This window comes from Nuphar pumila, chromosome 12 (genome assembly GCF_984573655.1).
Source record: "Nuphar pumila chromosome 12, dmNupPumi1.hap1.1, whole genome shotgun sequence".
NCBI lineage: Eukaryota > Viridiplantae > Streptophyta > Magnoliopsida > Nymphaeales > Nymphaeaceae > Nuphar > Nuphar pumila.
Window position 1 is genome coordinate 73,423,667 of NC_143260.1, and position 17,466 is coordinate 73,441,132.

At 34.4% G+C, this 17,466-nt stretch overlaps 1 pseudogene across 4 annotated transcripts in view; it reads left to right on the forward strand.

Annotated features, from left to right (window-relative positions):
• Positions 1-309: 309 nt before the first annotated feature.
• LOC149821020 (V-type proton ATPase subunit D pseudogene) overlaps positions 310-17,466 on the forward strand; it is a 28,429-nt pseudogene continuing 11,272 nt past the window's right edge. Inside the window, exons 1-2 of one of the 4 annotated variants that reach the window (XR_016426516.1) lie at positions 310-1,575; positions 5,084-5,377. The product of XR_016426516.1 is annotated as a V-type proton ATPase subunit D pseudogene, transcript variant X1 (transcript). Of the gene's footprint in view, positions 1,576-5,040; positions 5,378-17,466 lie in introns of those variants that run through there. The other 3 variants (XR_016426517.1, XR_016426519.1, XR_016426520.1) reach the window with 3 other exon arrangements.

The window sequence follows — 17,466 nt, forward strand, 5'->3', positions numbered from 1 at the left end:
ATTGCTAGATGGTAGCAGCTAAGGATGCAGTTATGAAATCTTCAAAATTTGTGATTTTAACAAATCTACATGGTTGTTTGGAATAAGTGAAACGGTTGAGCTGAGGATTCATCACTTGTGCAACTGTTTGAAATGCAACTGAAGAGCTGAAATTTCAATCAGAAGAGCATTGGAAAGGTGGTCGAAGCAGTCACCGGTGCGAGAACTGGTATACTATTTGGTAACTACCACTTCATCTATGTGAAAAGTGAAATGTGAAACTACTTTGGCGCTTGGTATTTCCCAATTCGACAGCCTCCGACCTGGGTTGTAAACAAGGACTTGGTTTCTTTCTTACAAAGGCGGCGAGCCTGCGACGCAATTGTAAATATATGAAACACTAGGCGTATCTTTGTAAATTACCTTTTTTTTTTCTTTTTAATTAACTTTGCTATGCCCTAAGGTATTCTTCATTAGAATGCACACAAAAAATTGATTGCTTTCTGAACAGGCCGAAAGTACTCGTCGAATCGGCAGATCGTGACGTTTTTTTAGCATATTCTTGAAGAATATCACGAAAATCTGCCTCGAAATCGCCTCTTAACCGTGGTTTTCTCGCAATTTTTAGGCCAGGAGTCGAAGAGCTAACACCGTTTGGTCGATCTCTAAGGTTTTCGGATCCCTGATCGAAGAAATCGTGGATTTCGGGCCGATCCGGCGGGAAATCGAGGGATTGCGGCTGTTTTTGTCCGGGATTCGTCCGAGTTCGGTTAGGGTTCAGGGTTTCGTTGGATATCGCCGGAGAATTAGGGAATGGCCGGCCAGGATCAGAGGCTCGTCGTCGTCCCGACGGTCACGATGCTCGGGATCATGAAGGCCCGTCTCGTCGGCGCCACGAGGGGCCACGCCCTCCTGAAGAAGAAGAGCGACGCCCTGACCGTTAAGTTCCGACAGATCCTGAAGAAGATCGTCACCGCGAAGGAGTCGATGGGCGAGATCATGAGGACCTCCGCTTTCGCCCTCACGGAGGCCAAGTACGTCGCCGGCGAGAACGTCAAGCACGTCGTCCTCGAGAACGTCCGCTCCGCCACGCTGAAGGTGCGGTCCCGCCAGGAGAACGTTGCCGGCGTCAAGCTCCTGAGGTTCGAATTTTTCACCGACGGCGAGGCCAAGAACGACCTCACCGGGCTCGCGAGGGGTGGCCAGCAGATCCAGCTCTGCCGCTCCGCCTACATCAAGGCCATCGAGGTCCTCGTCGATCTCGCCTCGCTGCAGACGTCGTTCCTGACCCTCGACGTGGCGATCAAGACGACGAACCGGAGGGTGAACGCGCTCGAGAACGTGGTGAAGCCGAGGCTGGAGAACACGATCAGCTACATCAAGGGAGAGCTGGACGAGCTGGAGAGGGAGGATTTCTTCCGGTTGAAGAAGATCCAGGGGTACAAGAAGAGGGAGATCGACAGGCAGCAGCAAGCAGCCAAGCAATTCATGGAATTGCAGGCAGCAGAGAAGGTTTCTCTCAATAAGGGGATTTCGATCAATGCCGCACACAATCTCCTGGCAGTGGAGAAGGACGAAGATATTATCTTCTAAGAGGTCTGCTTGATAAACTTGCATTTATCTGGATTTATCTTGCAATAGTATAGGAATAATAAGTGAGGTTTTTGAGATGGAAATGTGATGCTTTCTGTTCTGTAGTTGTTTTGATGCATTGGTCTCTTACGTTTGAAGAGTTTTAATTTCGATGTTTCTAACATGTCCTGGAAATCAAGTAAATTTGAGTTGTTTTATCGTATCTGCGTGCTCATTGGTAGGTTAAATCATGTGATGTTTACATGGTGTTTGGTGGAAGCAAATGTGACATCTTAATCTATGTGGGTACATCTTAATCCATGTGGTATACTTTCCTTTTGCTTTTTGCATTCACATTTGTCATTCTCTTGATGACTTTTCAAGGTTGGCTGATCGCTATTGGAACATGGAATTCATGATGAGGTATTGGGTTATAATTATGAACATTGAACCCATCTTTATCTTTTCTATCATGTAACCCTTTCTGGCCCAGGTCTTTTGGAACCTTGAGCCAACCACGAAAAGTGACGGAATTGGCTGATTGCTATTGGAACATGGAATTGATGATGTCGTGTTGAGTTATGAATAAGAACATTGATGATTGAACCCATCTATTCTATAAAAGTACATAGTATTTTCTGGCCGATCAGTCCTTTGAAATCTTGCTCCAGTTTGTTGGCTTGTTTGGTAAGATTGTGTCTTTTGAATGGTGCAAATGTTGGGGGGATTGGTGCTATCTGTAGTTTCCAGTTGAGAATTGAAAGCGGGAAGCAGTATGGTATGGTAACCAAAATCAGTAAGTGATCGTTTCAAATCTTTAAGGGATTTGGAAGCAGGAAGTTTAGTAGGAAGGGGTGTAGAGAATTGTTTTGGAAGCAACATGTGAAATCATGTGCAATCACATATACATTCAACAGATGCAAAATATTCAAAAGTGACACCTTAATAAGCTTACGTTGGATACCAATTTTTGAAATAATGAAAAGAATTTGTGCAGCAATTTATGCACTTTATCACATATATAACAAATCTAAGAAACTTTACTTAATCCTAACATAAATGAGCCATTATATCATACTTTTGAACCATGGAAAAAATTTGCTAAGGTAGGAAGTTTTTTGTAGATCCATACATGTAAAATGATATTCAATACCAATCCAGTGTAGAAAATCCTTGATTCGTTTCATCTAAAACACAAACTTGTGAAGCAATAACAAAATATGTTCATATTATCTCAAATTTTACAATAAGATTTAACATCCAAATAGTGTCATACTTATATAACTATCATTTTACAAAAAAAAAAATTACATTCAAATGGTGTTATGAATAGCAATTGGGATTCCTATGACTAGAAATGGGGATTTCCATGATTCTGAATTGCGAATTTTGACCTTCTGCTTCCCACTTCCTATAAATTGGGATGCCTACATACTGTAGGTACTTCTGGTAACTATGGTGCTACCCAAAGGCCACTTACAACTTCCTAGTTGGGTATAATCCGCTAAAAGCATTCTGCATGATTTTTAGTAACTTTATTTGATATTCTAGTCACTGTTTAGTCCTTAGGTATTGGCCAAGTGTGCGCAGACCATTCTAATAATGTCTGATGCATCTTGGCACAAATATATTCATCTAATACTAGTTTAGTGAAATGCTTCTTTCATTACAAAATAATTTACTCATTTGTAAATAATTGAAGAACAACTGATTATGAACATTATAGGCCAATTCAAGTGAGAAATTGATATCAAGAGTACCAAAATTTTCATATTCATGGTTTTCCTTAAGGGATTGCTGCTAGTAGATTGGTTCTGTATTTTATAAGAATACATAGTAAGCAGCACACTAAGAACATGATTTGACGATTAATGGAAAAAGGAACAATGCCTGTGAATTTTAATCTTAGCTCATGGCTGGTCTTTTAGTATTGAAATGGCTTTATAACAAATTACAAGACAATAGCGCATCACCTTAGGAGCATGAGTGTCCTATATATCACATGCTTCCCTTGGATTTTTTTCTAGTGCTCCTTATTTGATACTTTAGTTTATATCATTCTTGCAGATATCACCAATATTTTGAAAATGGCACTATTGAAGTTGTGAAATAGAAAAAAAAGCAATTTAAAAGATAAAGTATTGTGTTACATTCAAAATAACTTCAAAACATAGATACCATTGTTATTGTGGTAAGGTTACCAATAAAATCACTATAGTTTTTGAACTATTTTTTATTTTCATATTTTTATAGTTAGACATTTTTTTTATTCTTTATCCTTTTATATTTTAAATAATTTTCTATCTGTTTTTTACATTCTAAGACCCATCCTTTCTTTCTGGTATACACTTTATACTTTTTTATTTTAATTACTGAGATTGTTCCAAGATTTATTGAAAAGACTTCTACCTTCCAAGCTGTCTTGTTTTTCACTTTCCATTTAAGGCCTATAGTTATGATAAAGTGTTTCATATCTCTTTATATTGTGTTTGTTGAAGTCATGGTATACACGTTTTCTTTATTATGTAAATGCTTTCTTATTCCTTTTGTTTCTTCAGCTCATGGACTGGTTAATCAACTACTTTTTGATTTGTAATTTACATATCATGCCCGTTTGGACTTTATAAGGACTAATAAGTTTCTTTCCTATTTCTCATTAAAGTAATATTCTCTGTTAGTATTCTTTTAGTTTTTATCTTGTTCATTCTTGGTTTGTTAGAGAAAAAATAATATTTGAAGCTTTGAAGTAGTGCTCAAATCTAACGGAACTATTCCCAATTTTCTTTTTATGGAGATTTTATTATCTAATGATTGAGTGTATGGTACGACAGTGCAGTTAATGATGGAGGAGAGAAAACTAGGCATTCAAGCATGTAATAATATTAGAGCAACACATAGACAGATGATGGTCCCCTTGGAGTAAATAATACCATAGTGCAGTTAATTATGGAGGAGAGAAAACTAGGCATTCAAGCATGTAATAATATTGAAGCAACACATAGATAGATGATGGTCCCGTTGGAGGTGATATAATAGTTGAGTATATAAATATAATACCATATTGCAGTTAATTATGGAGGAGAGAAAACTAGGCATTCAAGCATGTAATAATATTGAAACAGCGCATAGATAGATGATGGTCTGGCTGAAGGTCTTTATTATTATGTGGTGCGTCTAGTAAAAAATAGCAACCTATTAATAAAAAGCTCTGTTCTTTTCTTTTCATTTTTCGTTATTATCTTATGGCCTTTTCAATAGTAAGACTCCATTTGTTTAAATTGCTTTTTTCTTTGGCTTTTATTTTTCAGGGCTTTTGGCCTTCTTATCTTGGAAAAATTCAAGGTTCTTGAGATTTTTAACATGAAAAACTTATTGCTTTGCTCATTCTGTGCATTTATGCCTTTCATCTCTTTTTTAATAATTATGCTTCCGTTCTCCTTTTTTTTATAATTACTGGATAGAGGTTGATTGGCATCTCCATAATTGTAGCTTTACAGTGATTTATCGGTTTGTTGGCATGTTACTCTAGCAGATTATTGCCTCTTTGAGGGTAAAATCAGCTCCAAACTCCTACAAGTGCATGTCAGGTGACAAGGATGAACCTAGCACTACTCTTTGAAGTTTAACACCTGGAGTTTCATGTTCCTGGCTAAGCTTGCCTTAGCTAAAGCAGAAAACAAGTATACTTGTGATTCGATAATTAGATACTTGTACACATTGAGCTAAATAATTGTTACTTCTTTATTTCTCGGTGCTTGTGTGACAAAGTAGATGTTCACCAACTATCAGTATTTTTAGAAGAGAATGGTAAAGAAACACAAGAAAATCAAATGTTGTTTGAGAATGATTTGGTTTTGTTTCAAAAAGTCTTAAGAATAAAAGCTATGCATTTATTTAAGTTGCATGTTAAAAAAATTAAGAAAGGGGAAGAATTTTGTATGGTTCTTGCTAGAGAAGATTCTCCAAGCAACTTACCTTTTTGTATATAATGAGGAAACACATCCCATATGGGCATCTCTTAATTATTCAAGGCATGTATTCAGGAGCCTAGACCTTTTTCTTTATGACCAAGAACCCTAGCCTAAGTGGGGGGCCCCACGACCACCTTGCCTTACGTGGCCCACCCACCTCTGAAGGCTAGACCAATGTTATAACATGTCAAGTGAAGCATGTTGGCGGTTACAACTGCGTTCTATGTAACATGGGTACTTCAAACTGCTCAGCTTATCCTTGTCAACACTAGTGCCAGTGCTTCGTGCTTTTGGGTGCTATACCACATATAGGCATACTATATATGATGTTGGATGCACTATATGCTTCACCAAATATTTGTAGTTTTACATTTTTCTTGTATATTTTAGTACAACTTCTCATTTGTATTAAATATATTATGTATAACATCTCCATGTGCCTTCAACATATGCAACCTACCCACACCTTTGCACCCTTTATAAAATGTCTGTTTTGTACCAGCCACACCTGGGTCTACCTTGTAGCAGCACCTGTGCCCATGTGTAGTAGGCTTGGATACATAAGTATTTGCTGTAAGCCTGCATTTGTTTCTGGATAAGCATCAGCCATACTTGATAAGGTTCTGTAGTGTATGTTAGGAATGATGTAAATGAAAATTGGAAGCATGACCGCATAACTTGGAGCAATATGGATTGGAAGGTGTTAGTATGAAAACATGGTATCAACCAAGAGAGTTCATGGAGCCCCAAGGGGTTTGGGTCAGTGGAGGGGGCCTTGACCACTAGATGGGTGGGCAGGATTCCATTCCCATGGGTGTCAAACCCCTTGCATTAGTGAGGGCAAGGGATAAACTCTTGTTCAACGACGCAAGGTGACTCCATGGGGGCAAGGGGTGTGCCACGGGTTTACACCATTGGGGAAGCCGACTGTAAGTATGTCTGGTTGATCCGGCGTGATTAGGTCTTTGATCCTGAGGGTGGTTTTCCTGTCTTTTATGAATAAAAAACAAGAATTCATGGACCATGACAGGTTAATGTAATACTAGACGGGTGGTCAGGGTTCCATTCCCATGAGTGTGAAACCCCATGCATTAATGAGGGTAAGGGACAAACTCTTCTTCAACCGAGGCAAGGCGACTCCCTGTGGGCAAGGTATGCACCATTGGTTTACGCCGGTCAGGAATCCATCCAGCATGATTAGGTCTCTGATCCTGAGTGTAGTTTTTCCGTCCTTGAATAAAAAACAAGAATTCATGGACCATGACAGGTTAATGTAATAATAGACGGGTGGTCAGGGTTTCGTTCCCGTGTCAAACCCCTTGCATTAATGAGGGCAAGGGATAAGCTCTTGTTCATCGGAAGCAGGGCAACTCCCTGAGGGCAAAGGGGTGCGCCACGGGTTTATACTTTCGGAGAAGCGACCAGCGTGATTATGTCTCTGATCGTGTGGGTGGTCTTCCCGTCCTTCTTGAACAAAAAACAAGAGTTCATGCACCATGGCCTTGATTTCAACGGGATTTAGAAAAAAAATGCAAAGTCAGCTTCACACAAATGGGTCAAGGCCTTAATAATGATGATAATCGTGAATTCTCGCAAACGTTACCAAGTGCAGTAATTCAAGTGATTTGACTGTAAAATGATGTTTTCATTTATACTCTTCAAAATTTGAAAATCCCCATATATTTATGTCAATTTTTCATAAAGTTATAGTTTTTTTGTCTTGATCAAGGGCGCTTACACCTTTAGTGTCTTGTTGTCTTGCTATATTTTGAGGTTTCCTTCTAATTTCTGGTATTTCCTTTTTATGCTTTAGTTTTTAAACAAATTATTTTTTTTATAATCAAGCTGGGGGATTAAGGCTCACCTCCTTTCCAATAAGCAAGCCCTATTGGTGGCCATATAACCGTTCAGTTATTCAACCACCACGATTCGAACTTGCAACGTCCCATCGTGACTTGCACAAACTGTTCCTACCAAACGAACGCAGCCCACATTGATAGTATTTAAACATTTAGATTTGGGAGGTGATTTAAGGACAGCTCTCGAGTTGCAGCATCTTTTGTGGATGTAAAATTTTCAATAATATGGGGGTATTGACAGTCAAAGATGTGCATCCATGTGCACCATCTTTGACTGTCAATGACCTCTCTCTCTCTCACACACACACAATTAAAAGGTTATAAATTCAAATTCAAATTCAAATTAAAATAAAGAATGCAGTATAATGTTGCCGTTTCTAATATCATCCAGGGATGATATTAGAAAAGGAGAAGAGAAAGTGAAGGGTACGATAGTGTTGAAGGTTTTGCATTGTGTTATTCCTTTTTTATGCCAAAAATGGATCTAATAAATCTTTTATTGTAAAACCATACCCAGATCTGCACCAACTAGACGGGTCTAAATATAACATTATTATTTTTAAAATTTACCAGATTTGGTTTTAGAAAGTTGGACCCGACTGACATAAATATGAGCATGGATCACGCTGAGACAAGTGAATCCCTTCCAAAAAAACAGCAAATTTCTAAAATCCTAGCTGAAGCTTCATTTCATCAACAAGACATAAAAAGTAACAGAATAGAGAAATAAATGAAAAAATCTTTTTGAGACCAAATGAGAACGCAATGGAAGTTTTCTAAAAGCCTAGGCCTGAGTCTTTTGATTTCAAGCTAGACACTTTTGGGGCCAAATACCTATAGTCCCTTCGATCCTTTTGGGGCCAACTGGCTTTGTTTGGGAGCCGCCAGTATGAGGTAGCTAAGGAGAGAAGTATGAAATCCACAAATCGTGTGGATTTGGTACTTCTTACCTACCTATTGGGGAGCACAATCAAAATTCCTGCAAGCACTTGCCAAATCCATTTTGAAGTTGTTTGAGAGGATGTGTGTAAAAAATCACCTCACCTTCCTCTTCATTCTCCTTTGCTTTCATTTTTTTTGTCTTGTGAAAGAATTAAAGAATAGTAGAAGTTTTAATAATATCTTTCATAAATAAAAAAAATACTAGCAGGAATACCTGCTTCTCATCTTGGATGAACCATTCATATTGAATAGCCAAATGTTGAGAATCAAGTCTGACTACATATGGAAAATTGTCACAATTCTTGTAATGCCTGCGATTTTTGGTAATTATTAAATCATTATTTATACCTTAAATTGATGGAATTAAAAATTTATTTGATTTTCAACTTGAGATTAAAATTATAAATTGAATTGAGTTAGTAGTTTAACTAGAATTTAATATTGAATTTAATTAGGCATGAAATTGAAATTTAATCATGGGTAGGAATTTAATCTAATTTGTTGAAAATTTAAGATGAATTTGGGCTCTCATTGGGATGTGAGTTTTATTAATTAAATATGGATTTGATATGGTTTACTTTTAGTAGATTGGATCTTAATTGGATTTAAAATCCAATAAAAAAATCCAAAAAAATATCTAATTAAGGATAAATCATGAATTTAATTAAAAATAAAATTGGTATTGATTATAGGCATGGAGTCCAATAGGCTAAATGTCCATTGTGAACCCCACATATGGTCACACCACTTGAAAAAAATATAAAATATTAAATAATAACAAAACTAAAGAGATAAAGAAAGAAAAAGAAAATCAATATTTTGAAATTAATAAAAGATAAAGTAAGGTAGAAGACCAAATAAATTGGACTCTTGAGAGGTCTATCCACAAGGGGACATCCCCCATAGTGGGCCCTCTTGTGTGGGCTTTAATTAAAGTCAAATCAAGTATATATATTATATGTATTAAAGATGAAATAGTTTATAATATATAGTAATTAAATAGTTGAATTTTTTTTTAGAGATAATTAGGGATTTAAAAAAATAGTTTTTTTAAGATAAAGAGTTGAGAGTTTGTTTAGGTTTAGGAGTCTAAAGCATATGAAAGAGAAGCTCACGATCCCCCTTGTTACATGTTCTAAGAGAAAAAAATGAAAAAAAAGAAAGAAAACATACCTTGTTCCTTTCTTCGTTCTCACATCTCTTTCTTTCTCCTAACACTAAAGGTAGTCCAGACGCCCATTAAAAACTTGCAAATACCTTTGTGAAGGTCTAAATCAGCCCAAAATGAGGTGCGTGTGGAGGAAAAAGTGACAACATCATTGCAAAAAATGTGTTTTCAGTAGAGAATCTCTACTTTCATGGTATTCAATTTCGGGATGCATTTACATACTTTTTTTTATATAGAGCTTAGATCTACATGTAATATATGCCTAAAACGTCTACGACTATTAGATATATATGAAAAAGATTTTTAAAAATCCAAAATGGTATTTTGAAAGATCAGTTTTGAGAAAATGATTTGAAAAAGACTAGTTTCGAAACCCTAAAAAGAAAAAATTATGTGAATATTTTGATATGTATTTTATTGGTTTGTTTAGCATGTACAATGAATACAGAAGAACATTTTTTAGTGTTTCTTCATAGATCTTGATGCCGTAAATTTGGCTCTTACATAAATCTTGGTTAAAAATATGCAAAAATCATTTTGATGAAGGTTTTGGCAAAAAATATTTTAAGGTTTTTATGTTTTATGATAAAGAAAGTTGATCTAAGCATATATGGTAGATTAATTTATATGTAACATGATTAAACAACATGTTATTACATAAATAAATCATGACTTTATGTAGTTTAAGGTTTCTTGTGATTCTTGCATTAATGAAATTGTATTTGAGATATTCCATAAAGGTTTTGTGATTCTTGGATGATGGATGTTAATGTTTTAGCAAAATTAGCATAAATATGATCCAAGATATATTATAAATATGTTTAGAGCATTAAAAATCATGATTAAATGAATTATAACATGATTCTTTCTCTTGCTTAATGGATTTTACATGAGTTTGAATTTTGGCTATACAGTTTAAAAAAAATTAATATCTTTTTGAAAATAAAGTCAATAAATAAATAAAAATTACTGAAGTGTTTTACACATACAAGGCTTGAATTTAAAATCTTGTTTTATTCTATTTGAGTTAGTTTTGAGGCTGAAACGTGCATTGCACTAGAGCACATATTTTCTATCCTATCAACAAGACTATTCCGACCAGAGATTTTGAAAGTTTTAAAACCCAAATAAAAATGGATGAAAATAAATTATGAAAAATATGGGTGAAAGGTAACATGTATAAGAAGATTCTGTAAAAAAGTTTTTGTCAAAAGATTTATCTGTAAGTCTTAGAAAATTTTGTAATCTGAGATAAATTTTTGCATTTGACAAGATCTATCTTATATTTTTCCTGAACAAGGTTCAGTGCCAAAATTTTAACATGACAAGTGAAACAAGAATGTAAAGTGTATGTAGATAGAATATTGCATGCATCATATAAGTAAGAAAGCGATAATTGAAGATATGAACTTACTCATGTATTAAGAACTCAAAACACTGAAATGGTAAGTTCATGAACCTTGTATATGTTCATGCATGTATATAATTTATTGTATTGTTGCAAATCTTAGCATGAATAAATGTGCATTAAATTGACCTATTATTTTGTTGTTAGCATGATTTTATGTTATTGTCTGTTAAAATATGTGTTACATGATTGATATATGAGGTTGTGTTTGAGTGTATTCCTATATCGTACATTATGCAAGTATGTTATTGTTTACTCAGACTTGAGTTGTCCGATTCCTTTACTTGTAAAATTTTTAAGTTCTAAGGAGGCCGAGTGATCCTACACTGTTCAGTTGTTCTTAGACTTTGCACGCTACTTGTCGAGGTGGTGATTTTGGTTTCTCGTATTTAGAGGGTTTGGTTTTGGCATTGACATTGGGTTTGAGAATGATTTTGTAACTGGATGATTGTGCATAATTTGAACTTTATTCAATTTAATTCAATTCAATTTATATTGATGTACTCTGATTTCTGTATTTTAGTTAATGTATTGTTTGATACGATAACTATGACAATCCAGATTTGTATATTCTGTTGAGTTTAAATAAAAAAATCATGAGAAAAATATGGTTAGAATTCGTGGTCGTTATAATTTATATATGAGTTAAGTGTGAAAATCTATAGTTGTTTGTTCTAAATGTCAATTTTTTGTATTTTTCTTACAAGGTAAAAATTACAGTTCTTAGTTTTTGCATATATATATATATATATATATATATATATATATATATATATATATATGTGTGTGTGTGTGTGTGTGTGTGTGTGTATGTGTCCAAAATCTACAAACCATGATAATCAATGGTGTTCCTTCTATAATGATCAAGTTTTTTATTGATCAAACTTTACATATTGGATTTTTATCATTCATTTAGTGAGAAACATGTTTTGGATTATGATTTTTTGTTGTTTAGATGTGTTTTTGAAAGCACTAAAAATCAACTGCCCACAATACTTTGTATTGTAAACTTTTAAGTGAATTGTGAGCCATCAATTTTTTACATTTCAAAAAACATGCTTATATGTCGTAAAGTCTTTGTGTAAAACATAATTCTTACTAAATAAATTATAAAGAACAAATATGAGGTCTGATCAATGAGATGCTCAAGTATTGAAAAAGGGGAGTCGTTCAATCATCTTTGGTTGTAGATTTTGGATTTTCCTTTAGTTGGACGGTCCTTCTTTCCTATATGTATACATGTGATTGGAGTTCCTTGTCTTGAGAACCACTCGGCTTATCTGGTCTTAACATTTTGAATGGCCAGCCATTTCCATGCACATATATAACTCATGTGAAGCTTATGGATAATGAATGCAAGTGTGTGTATGTTTGGCTTTTGGTCATAGGAGGGAGTTCGTAAAATTCCAAATGTAAAGTCGCCCCCCTCCCCCCAAGAAGAAGCATTTACCTTAGGGTGGCAATTGTTAACTCTACTTTTGGTTGCAGACGTAGTGATTTTCTATGCCTTGAATAAGAAACAAGACATACTAAATGAGCACAAAATAATATGGATCACATAACCTGAAAACCAATGACACGATTTTACGTGGTTTGGATCTGAATGGTCTTACATTCATGCTAAGCCTCACCACAACATTCACAGGTTGAGTGGCGTTCTCTATTGATTTATTTATATTGGTGTACAATAGTTATCATTTACAATGGCTCTCAACATTACATTTGAACTTGGACTTACGTTTTGGAGGAGTCCTTAGAGAACCTCCTTTGATTAACATTAGTCTTAGCGAGACTTTCTTTGATGGGTGTCTCCTCTTGATCCACTCTCTTAATAGGATTTGATTTCTTGGACTTCTTGTGAGTGTTGAGTCCTGATATGATGAAACACCCAAGAAGGGGTGAGTTGGGATTTAAAAAACATTTCATTCTTGACACAAATAGAGACCTATAAATCAAAATAAGCAATGTGAAAGCAAAGAGAACAAGCAAGCACGATACATGATTTATAAAGGTTTGGCCCAACTTTAGCCTATGTCCTTGCTCTACCAAACCAGTAGCTTCACGATGCTAGTAACCAATACACAAGTTTTACATTACTTCTGAAACCTAACATGCGCTTTCTCGGCTCAACGAAGCTCAACCCAAGAGCTACCAATACAAATGAGGTTGAAAAGATCATTCTTTACAAAAATTACAATCTCAGTGAGAATACGTGTGAGTGAAACCCAAAACAAAAAAGCCCTAAGAGATTTCAACACAAGAGTAAGAAATCAATAAAATCTTTGTTGGAAAGCTTTTAAACATTTGAGTGCTTTAAATCTTGATCTTTTTAGGATATGCTTGATTTCTTTTTTTCTCTACAGTGGTCCTCCATCTTGATTTTATACTAAGAGAGGATTTAGATCCGTTAGGAAAGTGATGAGTACAAAAAAGTACAACATCCAACGTCTTTATGATTGTTGAAATCCATCCATTGAACACATGAGTCGACTTTGAACACACAGGGGTCAACTATGTATCTCTGAGGGTCGACTTTTCTTTTACATACTCAAAACAAACCAAAGGAGTCAACTCTTCTTAAAAGTAGACTGTTTTTACCCTGAGAGTTGACTCTTGATTCTGATGGTCGACTCATAGTTGCTCAATTAATGTTTATGCATTCTGTTGCCTAAGAGTCGATTGTTCTTTAAGATGGTTGACTCTTTTAGAGCTTTAGTTCTATGATGGTTGATTATTCTTTAAGAGGGTCGACTGATCCTTTTGGTGAATGATGTTCAGCTCTATTCAGGAGTGGACTCTTCTTATTGAGGGTCGGTTGTTTAGATCAAAGTATGTCTTTATGCTTCACAAGGAGTTGACTCTTCATCTTTAACGATCGACTCTTTTTCTTGAGGGTCGACTCTTCACTCTAAGGGTCGACCCTATGATGCTTTGAACTTTGATATGTCCAGTTCTTCAAGGGTCAACTCTTTTGTGCCTTTATAAGATGCTTTGACAGTTGATTCTTCTCCATTATGATTATGTGAATATCTCTAAAAATTGTTATTGTAATGATGTAATCTTTTAGCACAAGAGTTCTTTTGTTAAACACTCTATAAGCTTTAGAACTTAAAGAATAACCAAGAAAAATATTTTCATCACTTTTGCCATCAAATTTATCTAAATTATCTTTTTCATTATTTAGAATAAAACATTTATAATCAAAAGACTTGAAATATGAAATATTGAGCTTTCTACCCTTGTAAAGCCCGTAAGTAGTCTATTTAAGAATAGGCCGTATCATGACCCTATTTATGATATAACAAGCCGTATTTATGACTTCTCCCCAAAAATATTTTAGAAGATTGTTTTCACAAAGCATAGTTCTTGTCATTTCCTCCAAAGTCCTATGTTTTCTTTCAACAATTCTATTTTGTTGAGGAATTCTAGGAGCATTGAAGTTGTAAGAAAATCCATTTTCATTACAAAATTTTGTAAAGTTTAAATTTTCAAATACCTCACCATGATCACTTCTGATATATATAATTGAATGTTTTTTTCTAATTGGGTGTGTTAGCAAAACTTGATAAATTTATACAATGCATCACTTTTATTAGCAAGAAGAATCACCCATGAAAGGTGACAAAAATCATCAACAATTACATATCCTAGATGTACCAAAAAAATCTAAGTGTAAAAGCTCTAAAGGTCTTGAAGTTGAAACAACATTCTTTTATTTGAAAGATGTTTTTGTATGTTTTCCTTTTGTACAAGGATCACAAACTTTGTCTAAAATAAAACATAATTTTGGCAAACCTTTTACAAGATCATATTTGATAATTTTTTAAATAACATTAATGCTAGCATGACCTAACACCCTATGCCAAAGCCAACAATCATCTTTGACATTAGATATAAAGCATACATTAGTATCATGCAATTTTTTTACTTAATAACATATACATTGCCGAGGAAAAAAAGCAAATTCATGTACAAGCTTTTGGTACCCAAAGATGTTTGGGTCCACCGGAGTTGGTCCATAACCTAATTTGGTCCTTAGGAATCCACATGGTTTTCACCTTATATTTATTCTTCTAAAACCAACAAAACTTATAAACATGACCATTTTTGCTACAATAATTGCATGTGACAAATGGAGTGCTAGACAATTTAATATTATCAAAAATATTTTTTGTAAAAATCATTTTTTTGAATATAGCCTATTATTTCTCTCCTAAATACTTCCTTATGAGAGCCAAGCATAACATTATGTCTTTTACTACCTCCAACAAATTTTGTAAGAGAATTGTTTAAATCAATATTTTTCTTTTCAAGTAATTCATTTTTGGCACAAACATTATTTTTCTCACTTATTAAATCATTTATCTCATTTTGCATGGTCACGTTTAGTTTGGTTAAGTTCTTAACATTTTTCTTAAAGCTTTTATTTTTATTTTGAACTTCAATAAAGTTTTCTAGCAATTCATCAAATGCTTATAAAAGTTCATCAAAAGAGAATAAAGAGTAGTCACCTCATCATGACCATTTTCGTTGACCATGAAGTATACATTGGCAACTTCATGTTTACTTTTATCGGATAAAGAGTTATCTTCATCACTCTAAGTAGCCATCATTGTCTTTTTATTCTTTCTTTTCTCCTTGCTTTGATGGTTTTTCTTCAATATAAGACAATCTATTTGAATGTGTACCAGTTTCTTACATTCAAAGCAAATTATTTCATCATTTGATTGTTCCTTATGAGGAAAAGTTTTCTTTGCAAATCTCCCTCTACTTCCTTGTCCTTTCTTTTGATATCTAAGAATTTTTTTTTATCTTTCTTAACATCATGGCAAACTCTTCTTCTTTACTTCCTTTCTCTCTATAATACCACATATTTTCTTACTTAGTCATTTTCTGGTTTTATTGAAAATTTGGCAAAGTTTGGAAGAAAAATTGTTTGAACCTCGATTTTTAACCGATGCTTTTGAGTCTAGGGTTAGCCCAGGTCTCATTAGCTAGGTCAAGACGAGCAATCAAAATGTGAGAAAATATTTAATTTTTAACTTTTAAATTCAAGCAAAATGTGGGCAAAATTCAGGTTATTTTTGGGAAAAATTCAGAATTTGATATTTATGTAATATATCATTGGATGCATCTTGACATGCCAAGCGCAATGATATGTCACTTTTTCGAATTCGAGTTTTGGTTGGCCCAAAAATCATATCTTTTAAAAAAAAGGAGCAGTTTTCCAGTTTGAATCTGGAGTTGGATCGAACTGGATCCGTTGGATTTGATCTAAATTAATATGGATCTGGACTCTATCCAAGAACCATATTAATCTGAATTTGGTGTTGTCCAAAATTTATTTGGATTTTTGGAAATAGATTTAGATCTTAGATTCAGATTCAGATCCAAATTCATGCCTAACATTTTTCTAGCTTTAAATTCAATAACAAGCTTTTATTTGGGGTTAAATAAGGTTGAGAAGTCTCCCAAGTTAATTTAGTTATTTTTAGAAGCTTTTAGATAATTATTAACTAATTAATATTAATTAATTAATATTAATTAATTAATTACTTTTTATTAAATCAGAATTTTTATTTGGGGTTGAGAAGGACTTCTAAATGGAGTCCTTGTACATGCCTAAGAAGGCTAGAGTAGGTTTTAGAAAGGACTTCTAAAAATTTGGAAACTTTGAAAAGTCAAGTTTTAAAAGAGTTAGAAAATTTTTGGAAAGAGAGAGAGAATCCTCAAAAGAGGAAGCTTCTCCATCCCATCTAAAAGGGGCTGGAGAAGGAGGAGGGCATCACTTAGCCTATTTAAACATAAAAAAAAGAAGGAAAGAAAGAGAAAAGAGAGAGGAAAGAAAGGTAGAGGAGAGAGAAAGAGAGGAAAAGGGAGGAAGAAGAGGAGGAGAAGAGCTATTTTCCTCCATTCATCTACCTTTTTGAGCTTTCACCACTATTTTTAGGGTGATCTACATCAAAGGTATGAGTTTTCTCTCTTGAATCAAGTGAGAAATTGATATAGATTGGATTCCTATGCAATAATTTGATGAAAATCCATGAAAAAGTGTTTATATCTATGTTTTTGCAAAAAAACACATGGAGGATGATGCATGGATCTTCCTCCATGGTTGTACTCTTGATATTTTCATTTTTTCATGCAATAACAATTTTATATTTGCTAAAACAGAAATTTTATTGGTAGTAGATGTGCGTATTTAGAGGATTCTTTTGGTAGATATCGATTTCCATGGATATACTTGAGATTCGTCCAATCTTTCCTCACATAAAAAATTATGTACATGTTTTCCCTTGTGAAACAATTTTTTATCATGGTCCAACGAGCACGTGTAGTGCTTGATTATCTTAGAATGATATTTATGTAGAATCGTGGGATGCATGCACGGTGTTTATGTTTTGTAGCATGTATTTCCCCTAAATAGTGGCATGATCATGGTATGAATCTGCATGTGTATCTTATACAGTGAATGCTTGTGGTTATTATCCATGATCATGTGCACATATAGCTATTTAGGAATGCATATGGAATATGTATGTTGCTAAATGCTTAGATTTAAAATTC